The sequence below is a fragment of the Bombina bombina genome, chromosome 2 (assembly GCF_027579735.1).
Source record: "Bombina bombina isolate aBomBom1 chromosome 2, aBomBom1.pri, whole genome shotgun sequence".
NCBI lineage: Eukaryota > Metazoa > Chordata > Amphibia > Anura > Bombinatoridae > Bombina > Bombina bombina.
The window spans coordinates 116,477,041-116,496,867 of record NC_069500.1 but is presented as its reverse complement, the minus strand read 5'-3'; positions in this window follow the sequence as shown (position 1 = coordinate 116,496,867).

The window sequence follows — 19,827 nt, the reverse complement described above, 5'->3', positions numbered from 1 at the left end:
TCATAATACTAATCCACTAGCTAATTATTTAAAGTGAAAGTAAAATTTTAACCTCAGCAAAACATTTATGTAATATTTAGCAGTAATATAAATGCATCGCTATGTTTGCTGATTTTTTTTTGCAAAGATTAACGTTATATTTTATTATTTTATTTGCTTACTGTATTCGTCCTTGCTCCGCCCACCCTGCTCTTCCTGTATTTTTAGGCCTTTACGTATAGAGTGGTCCCACCCGCTCTATACGTACCTTAAATGTGCGTTCACGATCAGGGAACACATTGCGCACGCGCGAATCGGCGATCAGGGAACACATTGCGCATGCGCGAATAGGCGATCAGGGACACATTGTGCATGCGCGAATCGGCGATCAGGGCTCTTCAAAAATGATACGGAGCAGCAGTGTCCACAACAAGTTGTGCGCATACGCGAATTGGGCACGCGCGTCCGACAGAATTGTGTGGAACAGATTTGCGCATGTGCAATAATAGATGAGATATTAGGATGGCGTAGCTTCACGGACGCCGATCGGCCAGAAAGTCAATTGGTTGGAATGAAAACGTGACAAGGAAGTAAAATATGTATCGGTAAGCGGGGAGATCTAAAAATCTGAAAAACATCAGTTTGTATTTGGCTATAATGTTATTTAGAGATAGCTTAAATAAAAATGATAAATTAAACTCCTATTATTTTTAACTAACAGATCTAACTGTGCTAAGCTGACCACCTAACTTTACTTTCACTTTAATAATATTATTTTTATTATTATAAATAATAATAATATGGTGGTGGTGGTGTCCTGGCTCAGAGATGCTTGTTTATCTTAATAAAAAACATGTTTGGGGTATCCTGATAATTTAGAGAAGTGGGTGAGTTTGAATCTTGTTATGATAATGTATTGGTGAAAGAGTTGTGGGAGAGTGACTAAGTGCTAGATACAAAATCATAAAGTGACTGCAGAATTGATACAGTCACTTACATGCATGCTGTAGAAAATGACTTTTGCATTCTGAGTTTTCTTTTTTCTATTTGTTTAAATTTGGCTTCAACAAATCGGTTTAAAATGGCTAAAAAAGTGAATATGTTATCAATAAACCTTTCTCGGTAAAAAAAATATTAAAATACACATTTTAAAGGGACAATAAAGTAAAAAATAAACTTTCATGATTCAAATAGAGGATGCGGTTTTAAGAGACTTTCCAATTTACTTTGATTATCAAATTTTGCACATTATTTTTATATACAAACTTTCTGAGGCACCAGCATCTACTGAGCATGTGCCCAAGTTCACAGGTTACATGTATACTGGGATTGGCTGATTGCTGTCACATGATACAGGTGGCCAGCAAATGGGGAAAAATAAATTTGTCAGAAACAAATCTACTGTACATTTGAAATTCATAGTAAGTGTTAATGCATTGTTTTTTTTTATTTTGCACTTGTTTATTATGCAATTCTACCTCTTTTAATGGTCCTTGACAGTTTGATGTAATTTTAAAATACAGCAACCCACCTCCATACAATGTTTAGTGTAAAATGTCTTCCCTCTTGCTTGGTTTATTTTTGTTGTTTTTAGCTAATATCCAGGTTCGTACAGTCCTATTTCGTAACAATGAATATGCACATGCCTCTTCCAAATCTTAATAAAACTTTCATACTTGACTAAACACATTCAAAATGTAAGCACTGGAAGTTCTGTGCCTGAAGTACAATGACAGAGCAATGCACAGGCGACACACCCTTTTGCTTTTGAACAAATTCATATTCCTGGGACACGCAGTGCTTAACTCAGCACATTTTCTGAAAGTGTGAGTTCTTTATACATTTAGCAGAGCAAATCTGAATAATTAATAATTATACCTTTTTCTTTTTTCTTGTCATTCCCTTTTCTCTATATTATAATTTTTTATCAAGTAACAAAAACATCTCAAGTATATGAGAAGATACATCCTGCATTGTTTAATATTGCTATGAACTACATTGACCTACACACTCGTCACATTACGTGCTACTTTAATAAGAAATGACTACCAACATGGGGTGGAAAGGCCGCAGCCCGCATTTATTAAAACCAAACATCCAGATATAACCATTAAACATAAATCTGGTTCAACGGTGCAGCCTCCCAAATATCCTCACGTGCCTTCCACTGGCTAATGCCAGGTACGTCAGAAGAGAAAAGGTGTGTGTGTGTTCACAAACGAATCCTCCTGAGTGTTTAATTTAAACTAAGTACAATCCCTCTGGTAGATCCCCACAGGTTATATCTATTGCTTGAAATATAACTTAATATAGGCTTCAGCGCTTAAAAAAGACTTACGCTTTTCGGTGGGAGGACCTTCCTCTATCCTTGCGGTGCGAAGAGAGCTATGCTCCCTACCTCACTCACCCTGTCTCAGCGTGTCTGCAGTGCGAGCCACATCAACCGGCGTCTGTCTCCTTGGCGTTCTCGAGCGGTTCTCCTCGGTACTTCTCGGATGACGTCACTTGTAAGTCACCTGAAGCCTGTGGGGAGTGAGCCAAAGGTACTGGCAAAATTACGTTCCTGTCCTGGACTTCGTATATGGATCTGCTGAGAAAGTTGCAAGTATATAGAAGAAAAGAGTCGATCCGCTCCAGGAAGTAAAATCCAACTTTTATTCAAAACTTGTAGTTTAAAAGACACATACGGGAGGCACCTTTACAATGCAGGTTGCAGCAGGCAAAGCACTCAGCCGAGTGCTTTGCCTGCTGCAACCTGCATTGTAAAGGTGCCTCCCGTATGTGTCTTTTAAACTACAAGTTTTGAATAAAAGTTGGATTTTACTTCCTGGAGCGGATCGACTCTTTTCTTCTATATAATGCCAGGTACGCCCACAACTGAATAAACTCTCCCCTCGAAAAGGGGGAGGTTCCCACTTGAATTTAAATCTGCCTCATAAGACCAGCACCCACCACAGCTGCAACAACCTCTGCCTTTACACAGGGAGGGAGCTTCTCTCTTGCTAAAACTAAAAGCCTAACAGCTCCCGCTGCAACCCATATTTAATTCCTTCTCTTTAGCTCTGCCCCCTAACCCTCTTCTCCCGCCTCATACAACTTCATGGCCTCGGATGTGGTCATACCCCCCTCCAGTCCACTTTGTCCCTTCTGGGGGTATTTTGACTCGAAAAGGGGGAGGTTCCCACTTGAATTTAAATCTGCCTCATAAGGCCAGCACCCGCCACCAGCCCGACCTACGGTCCCGCGCCACCCACACGGGCTAAGGCCTTTTGCACCCCTTCCTTTAAATTAAAATTAAACAAAGGCAGCCACACTACATTTAGGTGTACCTCATCCTTCAGGAAGAAACATTTTACCGACTCCCCTTCAAATTCAACATGCCTCAAGCTTAACTCTCCCAACTGGGCCACAAAACTAGCAATCGTCCGGTTGACTTTTTCCTAGAAGCCTCCAGCCTCCTGACATCCCAAGCGGATATCCAAGTCAATCTGGTCTCAATTTCTGACCACACAATGATCAATTTCGGTAACAACTCCTTCAGCCTCCACATCCCCCAACGGATCCTGTCAATAAGCTCCTTTTTTGACATAAAACCTATGTCATTGCCACCCGCAAGTATCATCAGGATGTCAGGAGGCTCGTACAGTCTAGCATAATCAATCACAGATCCCACCACCTGGTCCCACCTTAAACCCCTCACTCCAAACCATCTCACTGCCACCTGATACCCCGAAAGACTCAGCTGCACCTCATTCGGCTTGACTGCTGCTGCCTTACGGGCCCAATAAACGTAAGAATGTCCAATTATCCAACAGCTGGCGTGGCCTGCAAAAAATACAGATTACTACACTTTTAACATCGGCCTCACATAGCGCTTACCAACATGCTTCACCACAGACTCATGCAGGCCCAACTCATGCATATCTTTAGCTGCCCCAATCCGGAAAGAATGGTTCCCAAAATCCCTGGGGTCTACCCCAATAATTTGCAAAACTTCCTTTAGCACCGCACCAAACTGGAATTTAGACAGGACTGACCCATCCTCATGAAACAAAAGTGCCCCCCCACTGCTGGCCCTCAAAACCAGATCCACCTTCCTCTCCCCTCCTGATCTGTTTTGGATCTCTGCAGCCAAATCAACAGCTTGGGGCCATTCACCACCACCTCTCCAAACCCAATTCCCCCCTCATCAATCCTATTCGCACAAATTCCAATATCCTAAACCCCCCGAAAAAGGCTAACACATAAGCCGCCCTGAACAAAAGAAACTCAAACTCCGACTTGCACACCCCGGGCAACCCATTCACCAACCTTTTAAGAAGCGCATACACCACAGGGCACCTCGAATCCAACCGATTCTTCCCCTTACAAATACCCTTTACCGCCAACTTTACCACAAAATCCTTATTGAAATCCCCCCATCTCATCATTTGAAATAAAAAGGCTAAAGCCGCCATACACCTTTTAATCATTGACCAGGACACACCTGCCCTCCCCCATTCATCAATCCAACCCAATAAACGATTTACCCTATCCCCATGTGACATGCCCAATCCCTCACTACCCAATCTTTCAAACCATTGAATCCACACAGGGACATATGCCCTCCAGGTATTACGGGCTAAAGCCCTTTTGCAATCCTTAATCCCCTGAGAAATTCATCTGCCACAGTTCCCATGGGCACTCGGCCCCCTTCTCCTCCACGTCTGGAGTTGCCTCCTGAAATTTCTTCCACTGCAGACGAGACAGAGCATCAGCGATTACATTCAACTTCCCCGGGACATGAATTGCCTGAAAAAACACATTTGCCCTTAAGCATTCCAATACAAACACCCGAATCACAGGAACCGAATTTGCTGTTAACCTGTTCAGAGCAAACACCACCCCCAAATTATCAGAATGGAATGTCACTTTCTTGTTTCCCAGCACATGTGGCCACACCTTGACTGCCACCACCAGGGGGTAAAAGCTCCAGGAATACCAAATTCCTAGTAAGGCCCCCCTCTGCCCAACTCGTAGGCCACATGCCCGAACACCATTTGCCGTCCAAATATGCTCCAAAACCCCCAGATGCATCAGTGTATAGATGAAGTTCCTCATCCGACACCCCAGGCTCCAGAAAAAAGGATCTCCCATTGAATCCTTCCAGAAAAAGAAACCAAACCCTCAGGACCTCCTTCAGCTCCTTGGACAAATGCACCCTGTGGTGCGGTGCCTTTCCGACCTGCCGTAGCCAGGGACAGCCTCCTCCCAAACACTCATCCCACCGGGATCACCCGGCAAGCAAAATTTAATTTCCCCAGCAGTGATTGTAATTCTCTCAATGTCACTTTCCCCTTCCTGATCGCTCTCTCGATCAACCCCTTCAGGTCCTCCACCTTATCCAATGGCAAACGACATTCCATGCTCACAGAATCAATCTGAATGCCCAGAAAGCTCAAGGACGTTGCTGGACCTTCCATTTTCACAGGTGCCACTGGTATCCCAAACTGTGCCGCCACCTCCAAAAAGGTATCCATCAGGACCCTACATTCACCCAAGCCGGCCGGCCCCACAAACAAAAAATCATCTAAATAATGGACCACTAGGGAACTATCTGCCTTCACCCTGACCACCCATTCCACAAAAGTGCTAAACTTTTCAAAGTATGAGCACAATATGGAACATCCCATAGGCAGACATAGGTCAACATAATAGTCTCTCTGAAAATAGCAACCCAACAAATGATGACATAAGGGATGCACCAGAAGCAACCTGAAAGCCGACACAACATCTACCTTTGCCAGCAAGGCACCCCTACCCGCCTTTCTCACTACCTCCACCACTCTGTCAAAGGAGGCGTATCGCACCACGGTCAAAGACGGGTCAATCCCATCATTCACCAAAGTCCCTTTCGGGTAAGACAGATGATGTATCATCCTGAATTGCCTGGGGACTTTCTTGGGCACCACCCCCAATGGGGAAACCCTCAAGTTGTCCATAGGTGGGCTCCTAAATGGTCCCGCCATCCGCCCCAATGCCACTTCTTTGCCCAATTTTTCCCTGACTACTTGAGACAAATCAATAGCCGATCTCAAATTACCCACAATACCTGAACCCTCCGATGCTCTGAAAGGAATGCGGAAACCCAAAATAAACTCCGAAAGCAATAGTTCCACATCCTCCTCCTTTCCCCCTTCTTACCGTACCGTTTTAACCACGGGACCATCTCTCCTACCTTCACCGGTGTCCGCGCCCGTAGCAGCAGCCTCCCCCCCTTTACCGTTACCCTTGTTTTGTTTCAAACATCTAGCCCCCGAATGTGATCCCCCACACCATGTACACTCATTCTTGTACTTACATGCCGTGCCAAATCTACATGTTCCTTCATTGAACTGGAAGCATAATCCTTTCTTGATGGCCACTGCTGTTGCCTCTGCTCCACCACTTCCAATACCTTCTGAACTTGCTCCACGAAAGGACTGGCTCAGCATCGGTGTCATCAACTCTAGCCAGACCCCATCTTGCGATCATCCCATCTCATTTCCGGACGCACTGCCATTCACTTCTTCCGGAACTGCTCATCATATCTCCACCAAGCAAGTCCTCCATATGTCCGATGGGCCCCGGAAGTCTCATCCAAGTAACAAAACATCGCCGAGCACTGCTCTGGATGCTTTTCTCCAAACACACTGGCTAAAATGCAGAACGCCTTCGACCAGTTAGCAAATGTTTTTGGGAGCTTCCGCCATCTCTTCTTTCTCTTCTCCTCCTCCTTCTTCCCTGACTCCACCTTGGGGTCCTCTATCACCTCAAAGAACTGGTCCAGCGGGAGCAAGGAAAACAATTCCACAAACTCCTGCTTCCATATCTTCTCCTTTTTCTCCTTACTAAGATGTATACCTAAAGGGCCCAAAGAACACAAGCATGGCCTTCCCAGTGCCTGATCTGCCATTTTCAAGACTTCCACCACTGGAGCCACTGCACCCTACCTTTTTCCCCCACTGCAGACCCCCCAGGGACAACTGGTGCACCTACCAACACCTGCCCCGCTCCTGGAATCCACGGTTGCCCAGCTCCCACTGCCTCCCCTTGTACCCCATGGCCTCTGGGGTCCCTCCCCTCTAACTGAGATATCAGCTCCTTCAGACTCCTCACAACCAAGTCATGCGTACCCTTTTCAGCCTGCAGACTCTCCCCACCCCTACGTGGGGTCCCCTCCTTCACTTGCAGGGCCCATCTTTTCCACCTGCTTATCCTGCCCTCCTAGTGGTCTGGCTTCCACTGCACTTTCGGCCACTCCCCTCAAACTGCTACTATCTTTCTCCACTTGCCTCTTATCCACCACCGACTGAGCTATTTCAATCCTCTGCCTATCCCTAGGCTCTGCCACTAGCCTACCCCACGTGGGTGACGTGTGTCTGTCCGTGTATCTGTGCCTCCTCTGTGGCGTCTGGGATCTCACCCTCTGCTGTCTAGCTCTAGAACAGCTCCTGACCCGCCTCGCACTCCTGGAACTGGCTGGAGCATGTCTCTGAGAAAGGGGAGAAGTGGTCATATGGTGCCCTCCCCCAAACCCCTCTCTTCCCTGGCCACTGACCTGTCTAACCTATGCTCCCCACCCCCCCAACTGTTTCCCTTGCCCACCTGGCATCAGGGAACGCAGCAATTGCATAAGCACAGCCGTGTCTCCTACCTGTGCTGTATCCTCCCGACCCCGTTGTGGCCCCTCCATGGCCTCTTCACCAGGGAAGTCGCTATAGGAGTCATTGACCCACAGAACATCCTCTTCCAGGTCCTGTGATGCCGCCTGCACTGCAGGCAAACCCCTCAGATCCCCAGGGGCACTGTCCAGCTCCTCCCGATCTAGAAAAGAATCATGTACATGCTCATCAGTCCCCACCTGCACGCAATACCCAACCCACTTCCAGCCTCCATGCCCCCCGCTCTCTCCCACCTACCCTGCTGCTCCCCAGATACCCCCTGTCTCTGCCCCCCAAAATCTCCTGTTCCCCTAACCCCCACATCCCCTTCTATGTACCTTACACCCCCTGTTCCCCTAACCCTCGCATTGGATGTTCACTGGAATTGTAATAAAAAAAAAAAAAGAATACATCCAAGTGGAGATAGATTAAAAACAAAAAAGGTACACATACTTTTTTAATGGCATAGATTAATTATTATATTTTTATATATGGCATTTGATTAGTTAAGTTTTACCATCACTTTAAGGTCCATTGAGCCTATAGTGAAAGCTTAACTGCATATAAGCACACTTTGATTGAGAGCAGTTTGGCCATACATGTTTATTAAAGGCACAGTAAACACTGCAAACTAGTTGAATGTTGCACGCTAACCCTTGCATACAAGCGATATAATTTTTTTTTAAATTTTGTGCACAATGGGAATAGCGCACATATTTCAAAGGTATATGGTAAATGACAAATGACTTACAAAGGGCTATAATGTATTTATACATATTTATACAAGTCTAAGGGGCATATTTATCAAGCTCCGTATGGAGCCCCTTCAGGCTTGCCGGAAACAGAAGTTATAAAGACCGCTGCTTCATAACTTGTCCGCCTGCTCTGAGGCGGTGGACAGAAATCAACCCGATCGAATACAATCGGGTTAACTGACACCCCCTGCTAGCAGGGGCGGCATTGCACCAACAGTTCACAAGAACTGCTGGTGCAATGATAAATGCCGACAGCGTATGCTGTCGGTAATTATCGATGTGCAGCGGACATAATACGCTATATCGGATCATGTCCGCTCGCACCATAGTAAATAGGCCCCTAAATATGTATATGTATAGATGTGTGTTCATATGTATTTATGTATATGTATAGATGATAGATGTGTGTTCATATGTATTTATGTATATGTTTTTTCATTAATATAAACTGTAGATATTCTACATTCCAAAGTTCTTTGCATACAGAATAATGTAGTTTTTTTGTTGTTTTTTTTTTATAATAATTTTTATTGAGGATTGAACAACATAACATACAGGAATTCCATTATAAGATAACAGAAAAGCACAGGCGATAAGTGCCATAACAATGGAGTGTCATATGATCAAATTGGTACAGAAACTTAAAAATAGTGAAAAACTATAATACAGCCAGCAATCCCAATTGTACCTGTAAGATAATATAAAAGAGAAAGTAAAAAATCAACTGTTCATCCTCGATTTTCCACCTCCCTAACATAGGTGAGGCCGCTTTTGGACCTCCAACACGTCAATTATAAAGAATAGCAGGAGGGTTTCTACATTATAGGGTCCCATTTTGGATCCTTTTAACACTATCGAAACATATTACTCTTCTTTATAGCATATACATCTAATATAAAGAGTACATAATAAAAAAAAATATAAGGGAAAAGGAAATATTAAATACAAGAAGCTTATTAACTCTAAAACATGCAATAATCCGGCGGCATGAGGGCATATGAAAAAATAACTGTCTCTGGATAATAGGTTATGATAAACAAAATTAACATCTTGTCTAATGAAGACAAGATATAGACTATGGGGAAATATTAATCTAGAGTACAAGCAACAATATTGTCACACGTTCTGTATATATTATCCGTATCCCAGATACAATATCCCTATTAGTCGATGTATTATTCATATGTCGTATGTGCTCAGCTCATCTAGAGTGCTCATTATAAGCATTTGCTTCTTAGAGATAGACTACTAGATTTTGAAAATAAATGGGAAAGTTCCTTGGAATCTACGTTCCTATGTTTATTAGATAAACAAAAAGGTTAGGGGGGCGGAGTCATATTTAGGAGGAACTCGGTTGCAAAGGGGTCAAAATATTAAGACTAAATGGAAGCTAATGTACCAAGATTTTTCGCTATTCCCTAGGGAGACCTATGTATGACATGTCTCTTTAGGTTTTCCTCTTATCCTTTTAAACTCATAAAATACATAGTGGATAGTAATATAAATTATAGCATAACCATAACTATTGTCTGCGGGATCAACAGCAGTGCCCAATACCAATAGAATAACAAAAAGATAACATTGAGAGAAGTTACTACAAACATACTTGCAGGTATTTGGTACATGTCTAAAAGTAACATCTTAGGTTAGAGATTAATGTATCATTAAACTATAAAAGATTCTGGAGGAACACCCATTGCCTAATAGGGGTATTAAAATTGTCTAATATCCAACAGGGGGAGAAACTTTACAAGGTGGTAAAATAAAAACCGTTCACTTCTTATGTGTCATAGGAGATAGCTTATATATCACCTTCTTCCTTAATTATATGCTATATTGCCCCGGCCGCAGGCAACATCTGTGCTAAATTTCTTGTATAGTGAAAAGGAGTAAATACTCATGTAAATCCTATCACTCATAGAAAACTAAATACACAGATAGATAAGTACATGTAAAGATGAGGATATTTAGATACCACTGTCAGCACTCTAAAGAAAATACTACTCCCCCATCTGAATTAGAACTAAAGTCTCTGAGAATCTTTGGTATAACATTTTGTAGGTGTATGATGTTACTAAAGGCTATGATCATCATAGGTTTGTTATTCAATTGCGGCAATAACTTAAGTAGAATTAAAATAGGTAATTAGTCAAATACTGTCTTAGTTACAGCAGTGAGACAACCTTAAATGGAGAGAAGATATGGACATTACACAAAAACCAATAACATTAAGATAAACTAATTGAACTTTAAGAAACTGACTGTTACTAGTACCTGTTTAGCTAAACTTTCTGGTATATGATGTAGAGAAACTTAGTTAAGGAGTATAGGCATAATTAAACAAAATCACTATACTTTTTTTAATAGAGTTCACATTAACCTTTTAAAAGCTAGGTATAACAAATGACTGCCATATAGACCAACTTAACTAAATATAGCCATTTTAGTCATAAAGTGATGAAATGTGGACATGTCCAAATATATTTTGCCCAGTGATGTGCAGTCACTAGAGGCAGGTGAGGCAGTGCTTCACCTCTCATATGGGCAAAAATATATATATATATTTTTTTGTTGGCTTAAAAAAAAATTGTATTTTTTTTTCCCCCAGCATTTTTTTTCACAGCTATATGTCGTGCAAGGGAGAGGCACAATCAGGTCTGCCCACCATTACACAACATGCTGCGCCACCTACTGGATGAAAGTGGTTAAGATCATTGCATGACCTATTAACTGCTTATTTGAGGCAGTCCTATTTGGGCTGAACCAATCCAGTGAGAGGCATTAGTAAGTGGAACTTAGGGTTGGGGCTGGATGTTAAATCATATAAAACAAAACAAAAACGGAAAAAAAAACAACTTTCATATATTTTGTTGCTTTCTTGTGAACCTGCTAGCTTTGCTAAAGTGAAAAAGAGAGTTCTGTTCTTCCCCTCTAAGTGCAGTGGAATGTGTCACTGTCACTTCCTGAATCCTTACAGAGCAGGAAGAGAGGCAGAGAGAGCAATGTTTTAGCCACATCTTATTAAAGTAAGATTTTACTGAAAGGGATTCTGTTAGTGAAAATGATATTTAATGAATGTGGTTTAGTGTTCTTTTATTCTTTTACAGCAAAGGATCGTTTTTGTATTTTGTTTACTCAAAATTTACACCCACTAACTTAGCAGCTTGCCTCTGTACTTCACACTAAATTATAGTCTCACTTTATGAATTCTCTGTAGCTCTGCTGTTTTATTACTTAAAAATGCAGTAGTCCCTCTCCTCCCCCCCTTGTGTGTGTGTGTGTGTCTCTCTCTCTATCTATCCATCTCTCTCCTTATGTGTTGTTCTCCCCCATAGTCTCTTTCTCTCTCTGTCTCTCTTCCTCCCCCTCTGACTCTCTCATCCCGTATGTGTCTCTCTAACCCTCTGTGTGTGATTGTGTCTCTCTCTCTCTCTGTGTCTCTCTCTAACCCTCTGTGTGTGATTGTGTCTCTCTCTCTAACCCTCTGTGTGTGATTGTGTCTCTCTATCTTTCTTTCTTTCTTTCTTTCTTTCTCTCTCTCTCTCTCTCTCTCTAACCCTCTGTGTATGATTGTGTCTCCCTCTTTCTCTCTCTCTCTCTAACCCTCTGTGTATGATTGTGTTTCTTTCTCTCTCTCTAATCATCTGTGTGTGATTGTGTCTCTCTCTCTCTAACCCTCTGTGTGTGATTGTGTCTCTCTTTCTCTAACCCTCTGTATGTGATTGTGTCTCTCTCTCTCTCTCTCTCTCTCTCTCTCTCTCTCTAACCCTCTGTGTGTGATTGTGTGTCTTTCTCTCTCTCTAACCCTCTGTGTGTGATTGTGTCTCTCTTTCTCTAATCATCTGTGTGTGATTGTGTCTCTCTCTCTTTCTCTCTCTCTAACCCTCTGTGTGTGATTGTGTGTCTCTCTCTCTTTATTTCTCTCTCTCTAACCCTCTGTGTGTGATTGTGTCTATCTCTCTCTTTTTCTCTAACCCTCTGTGTGTGATTGTCTCTCTCTTTCTCTCTCTCTCTAACCCTCTGTGTGTGATTGTGTCTCTCTTTCTCTCTCTCTCTAACCCTCTATGTGTGATTGTGTCTCTTTCTTTCTTTCTTTCTTTCTCTCTCTCTCTCTCTCTCTCTCTCTAAACCTCTGTGTTGATTGTCTCTCTCTCTCTAACCCTCTGTGTATGATTGTGTCTCTCTCTCTTTCTCTCTCTCTCTAACCCTCTGTGTGTGATTGTGTCTCTCTCTCTTTCTCTCTCTCTCTAACCCTCTGTGTGTGATTGTGTGTCTCTTTCTCTCTCTCTCTAACCCTCTGTGTGTGATTGTGTCTATCTTTCTTTAACCCTCTGTATGTGATTGTGTCTCTCTCTCTCTTTCTCTCTCTCTAACCCTCTGTGTGTGATTGTCTCTCTCTCTCTCTCTCTCTCTCTCTCTCTCTCTCTCTCTCTCTCTCTAACCCTCTGTGTGTGATTGTGTGTCTCTCTCTCTCTCTCTCTCTCTCCCTCTCTATAACCCTCTGTGTGTGATTGTGTGTGTCTCTCTCTCTCTCTCTCTCTCTAACCCTCTGTGTGTGATTGTCTCTCTCTTTCTCTCTCTCTAACCCTCTGTGTGTGATTGTGTCTCTCTCTTTCTCTCTCTCTCTCTCTCTCTCTCTCTAACCCTCTGTGTGTGATTGTGTCTCTCTCTCTCTCTCTTTCTCTCTAACCCTCTGTGTCTCTCTCCCCCCGTCTCTCCCTTTCCCCCGAGTGCTTTTCTGTGTTTCTGTCTACCTTTTATTCATGTAATTAATGAATTGGTAGTGCCATCTGATGGTGTGGCTTTATTTAAAGGGGTGGAGTCAAGCGCCCCACCATCTTTAAATTTCACCAGCTGCCACTGGATCAAGACATTTTTATATTTACTGAATAATGAAAGAATCTATAAGCATAATTTGTAGCATTAAAGTAAAAAGTATGTTTTAAACATATTTTAATGGGCATAGATTTCTAGATCTCATAAACGGAGCAAGCATTGTGTTATCTGGCAAGAGTTTCTGTTACAATCCTTTTAGACTAAAATCAGATGTTTACTAAGTTGACCAGTTTTCCAAGAAGACACCATTTAAAGGGACATGAAACCCATATGAAACCCATATGCAAATTTAAATAACTTTCCAATTTACATCTAATATCTAATTGTCTTCATTCTTTTGATATCCTTTGTTGAAAATCATATCTAAATATGCTCAGTAGTTGCTGATTGGTGGCTGCACATAGATACCTCATGTGATTTGCTCACCCATGTGCATTGCTATTTCTTCAACAAAGGATATCTAAAGAATGAAGGCGTATCCTAGCCACTGCCTCACCAGCCTCTGACGTCACTGCACGTCACTGATTTTGCCATATAGATATGAACTTGACAAGTGACAAGTTCGCCGATGAGAAGATGGCTCTAACCCACCCCTATTTTCCAACCTTTGTAGGTGCGGGAAGACAGTATCTTAGTCGGCTGCTTTGGTCTTACAAAATCTGAAGGCCAGAATTTCCAAGAGTGGGGCCTAAACTCACTCCCCTCCATGCTTCTCCACTCAGTCTCACAGTCTTTCTGGCGAGGAACAGATCAAAAAGAGTATGTGACCGCGGTCACTGCGAAAATTCGAGGGTTCCTGCAGGCCACCAGAATCAGGGTTATCCGAAACATGATTATTAAGGGCCTTAGTCACGCAGATCTGTTGCGCCCAGACATCATCATAGCTTCCATATGAATCTGAAGATTGTATTGGGGCAAGAAGAGTCTTGGCTATGTGAAAAGTAGGCATCTGTAGGGTAGATGTGGAGCCTCCTGTCGCACTCACAGCAATTGTCTCTTGCTCCGCTTCAGGAGTATTGTCAAGTTCTGTTTGCTTCTTTACGTCCTGTTTTCTATCAGCAGAGGAACAGCCTGTTTCCGTGTTCCCTCGTTCCATTTTGGACAGTTGTTGAGGGGAGTCTTGTCCCGTTATCAAGAGAGTAAGTTCTCTCTCGACGTCTTGTAGTGCTGCATCCACTTTGTTATAGAGAGCCTCCATAACAGCAGGCTATGTTGCGCCACCTGGGTAAAAAGATGGCTGCTCTCCACTGCCCTCAGTATTTAGATCCGGATAATTTAATAAATCGCTCTCCTCATTTAGGTAGATTTCTCCTAAGTGTTACTGGGATGTAGACTCACAATATAAATGTTCTATAGGTCCTTTCTTTTGCCTGAAAATGTAGTTTTATGCCATTTTGGCTACAGAGCTCCTTCACTATACATCTGCTCTAGTCTGTGGCTAGCTCCGCCCCCCCAGAATAATGTAGTTTTTATTCTAAATATATATTTCTATATGTATGTTTTATACCTATATCTGTATATATATTCCTATATATAAGTATAGATATCTATTTTACATGAACAATGTCGTAAATATATAGAAATATATATTTAATAATAAAAATTAAAAGCATTTTATGTGGAGAACATAGAAATGTAAAATATGCGTAACACGATTTAGGTCTAATGCAGTATCGAGTTAGTGCACATAAAGAATTTTAAATTGCGTTATTGAAATATTACAAAAAAATAATTATTAAAAATGATTATATAACTTTAAAAATGCTAAATAATACATAGAATATATATATATATTTATTTTTTTACAGTATGTATAATTTTTAATAATTATTATTAATCTTTTAATATTCTATATGTAATATTTGAATAACTCAATGTAAGATTAGTAATTGGCTAACCCGACACCGCATTAGACCTAAATCGCAAAACACGAATAACGTTACACATATTTTACTTTCCTGTGTTCTTTAAATATTTTTTTAATTTGTATTTATTTAATATATATTTCTATATATGTAATACTGTTCAGGTAAAAATAGATTTTTTATAACTATATATGTATGTAAAGGTATATACATACATACATACATAAAATATACATTTACAATAAAAATTTCATAGTTCTGTAAGTGATGAATATTGAAATGTGAACTATTCATAAGTCCTGTTGTTGTTTTTTTCTTATTCACTCTCCAATAACTTCTATGGGGAGAATACTTTAACGGGGTCTTGATATTTGGTTAGTGCACGTCGGGTTTTGCTCGCCCTCAAGCTTTTTACTTTCAACTTTTAATAAGCGTTCAATCCGATGTATACAAAAAGCTTAATTCTAGCGAAGTTTATGCTTGAGCAAAAGCGCTAAATAGCACACCACTTTCATTTGGCCCTGTGTTATTTTAAAACGTTTATGCTGTCTTCCAATAGATTAGCATATTGGAGGGTTGGAGGATTGGACAAATGACTGGGATCTAAAGTTTAACATTGCAAAGTGCAACATCATGCATTTAGGAAAGAAAAATCCAAGCGTTAATTACAGACTCAATAACACTTTCCTGACTGTTACAAAAAAGAAACAAGACTTAATTATAGTTTATTAATTATTTAAGATTATTTAAAATGTATTAAACAATGTTGCAGTGAGTAAGGCTAGTAAAATGCTTGGTTGTATTGGTAAAGGTATTTGCAGCAGAAATAGTGAGGTTCTTATGCCACTTTACAGATCACTAGTTAGGCCTCATCTTGAGTATTGTGTGCAGTTCTGGCTGCCAACTTTTAAGATATAAACAAATTGGTATCTGTGCAAAGGAGGGCTACCAAAATGGTTAATGGTCGAAAAAAATAAAACATACCAGGAGAGGCTCAATAACCGAAATATGTATAGCTTAGAGGAGAAAGGGGAAAGATGTGATATGATAGCAACTTTCAAGTATAATAAGGGGATTAGTAAAGCTGAGGCTGGGAGTATTTTTCATAAAAAGAAAATTTAAAGAACAAGGGGTCATGATCTCAAGTTGAAGAGTCGTAGAAAGTGTTGTTGATGCTCCATTTGAGGTGGAAATGACAAACACTCTGGGGACTTATGAACTAGATATGTTTATGCTTTTTGGACATTTTGGGCAGACTTGTTGGGCCTATGGTTCTTATCTGCTGTCAAATCCATGTTATCAGAGTCTGAACATTATTAACAGATTAACACATCGTTTACTGTAATTGTTTTTCAATAGTCAAACTCTCCAACCACTTTACTTATTTGGAGGAGCCAGTCTGGACTTGTGTTTGTAGATGAGAAGGCATGTGACTGTAATTTTGTTATCAAAATGTTCCATTGTTTAGCTTCAGTATTAACAATAACATATCAAATGTAAAAATAGGGATATATATGTGGCAGGGTTAGGCTTGCGAAGCCTGCTATGTGCTCTACCAATTTTCAGCAGCAGAAAATCCACAATTTTTAGACTTAAAAGGTCACTAAAGTCAAAATTAAAGTTTCACAATTCAGATAAAGCATGCAATAAAAAAACAATCCAATATACTTCCTTTATCAAAACGCACATTATTTTATATTCTGAAGCTTCAACTCCTACTGAGCATGTGCAAAAGTGCACAATATGAGGCCCATTTATCAAGCTCCGAATGGACCTTGAGGGCCCGTGTTTCTGGTGAGTCTTCAGACTCGCCAGAAACAGCAGTTATAATGCAGCGGTCTAAAGACCACTGCTCCATAACCCTGTCCGCCTGCTCTGAGCAGGCGGACAGACATCGCCGGAATTCAACCCGATCGAGTACGATTGGGTTGATTGACACCCCCTTTCTGGCGGCCGATTAGCTGCAAGTCTGCAGGGGGCGGCGTTGCACCAGCAGCTAACAAGAGCTGCTGGTGCAATGCTGAATACGGAGAGCGTATTGCTCTCCGCATTCAGCGATGTCTCTCGGAAATGACCCGCACTGTCGGATCAGGTTCGACAGACATTTGTTAAATAGGCCTCTATGTGTGTATACGCATTTTGTGATTGGCTGATGGATAATTATACTGTATTTAGTGGTCCTTTAAATCATAGGAAAAGGGGGTAAAGAATGAAAGTATATTACAAAGTGGTTTTACTATGTATAATTAATTAATATTTTTATGTTATTGTGCTTTGGAAATATGAAACATACATTTGTATACTTATGCACACTCTTTGAAAGTTTTGGACTGTTTAGAAAACAAACTATATATCAGCTCTTTGAGATTGCCCTTCCCAGAATGCCTATGGTCAGTCTTTGGTATTTACATGTTTTCTTAGCCAGTTCTTGTTCTATTCAAACTTCACCCTAATAAGGGCTAGATTACAAGCGGAGTGCAAACGATTTTGTGAGGGTTTTTGAGATCGTTTGCGATCCTTTTTAATTCTGCTGATATTACAAGTTGAGCAAAAATTTACCGAAAATAAAAGTTGCACAATCAAAAATACATTACAAAGTACACTTACACTCACAATAACACCATCTCATAAATATTATTTGAATTTGCGCATATTACAGCACACGATCATGTATGCGCATTTTACAGTATGCGATCATGTATGCGCATTTTACAGTATACGATTGGGTATGCACATATTACAGTATGCAATCCGGTATGTGCATTTTACACACATCCGGTATGTGTAAAATGCACATACCGGATTGCATACTGTAATATGTGCATACCCAATCGTATACTGTAAAATGCGCATACATGATCATGTATATGATCATGTATGCGCATTTTACAGTATGCGATCATGTATGTGCATTTTACAGTATGTGATCTTGTATGCGCATTTTACAGTATACATTCGGGTATGCACATATTACAGTATGCAATCGGGTATGTGCATTTTACAGTATACGATCATGTATGCACAAATTGCAGTATGCTATCGTGTAAGCGCATTTTACAGTATGCAATCGGGTATGCGCATATTATTATTATTATTTATTTGTATAGCGCCGTCAAATTCCATAGCGCTGGGATAAACATGCTAAAGAACATTGGAATAAGAAATATTGCTATCTTCATGTAGGGTTAGCGCTAATGAGAAAATGTGGTGGTGCCATTTTTGCGCTAGTTGGTTTACCGCTAGCTCAAAATAAGTTGTTTTTTTTTCAACTTGTAATACCAGCGCAATCCCACTAGCACAAAAATGAAAATACTAGCCAAGTTTTCGCTATAGCAAAAACGCAAGATACCGCTCCATAAATCAGATATGTAATATAATTGTTTTACAATTACAGGCATTTACATAACCCGTTTTACAAGTGTGTTTCCTTATTGTCTCATATGTAATTATTGCTTTTTCTTATTTGCTAGAAGTTCTCATTTGTTTTCCAAGATATCATGTATAGAGGAACTTAAACACTGGTAGAAATACTGAGCCTGCAGCCCTGCAAAGCTGAGGAGCCCCAGGTAAGAGGGGCCCACCACCTATCCAGCTTTTCAGGGCCGGTGGGTCACTGTAGGGCCGCATTACCTGCTGGGGACAAGTGGTAAGGAGCAGAGGGAGGCTACGGAGTGACCCATGTGCACAGTGCATCTTGCAGGTCCAATCCACTGCAGACCAGGCAGCAAGGGGGGGGGGGGGCTTTAGGGGCCAGGGGGGGCTTAGAACAACAATTGCTGGGGGGGGGTCTAGAAAAAAATTGTTTCGCCCCTGCACTTAAACAATAGACAGTAGAACTGCATCATTAACAAGTGCATAATAAAAAGACAATGCAATAGCACTTATTCTGAGTTTCAAATAAGCAGTGTTTTTTTTTTTATGTTAAGTTATTTACCCATTTTCCAGATCCCTGTACAAACTAGTATATGTATACAGTGTGAACTTGGGCAAATGCTCAGTAGGAGCTAGTGCCTCAGAAAGTGTGCATATAAAAAGACTGAGCACATTTTGATAATGGAAATACATTAGAAATTCATGAATGTTAATTTTGACTTTAGTGTCCCTATTCAGATTTTAATATAAAGGTTTAGTTATGCGTAATAAAACTTTGCAATCAACTTTAATTATTTATTTTCCCCATTTTCATGTAAATTTCCTATGAAAATTGTGACTTGCAGGCATCTCAAGGCAAACCCTGCTACATACATGACCCTAATTGGCTTTAACAGGTAAGAACTGCCATACATGGGGTCAATCACAATCCTTAAGAAAATCTTACCTAATTCTTTTCTACAGAAAATCACCATTAAAGTCTATGAGGCCCATTTATCAAGCTCCGAATGGAGCTTGAGGGCCCGTGTTTCTGGCGAGTCTTCAGACTCACCAGAAACAGCAGTTATGAAGAAGCGGTCTAAAGACCTCTGCTTCATAAACCTGTCCTCCTGCTCTAATGAGGCGGACAGGAATTGACACAATTCAACCCGATCGAGTACGATCGGGTTGATTGACACCTCCCTGAGAGTCTGCAGGGGGCGGCGTTGCACCAGCAGCTCACAAGAGCTGCTGGTGCAATGCTGAATACGGAGAGCGTATTGCTCTCTGCATTCAGCGATGTCTGTCGGACCTGATCCGCAGTGTCGGATCAGGTCCGACAGACATTTGATAATTCGG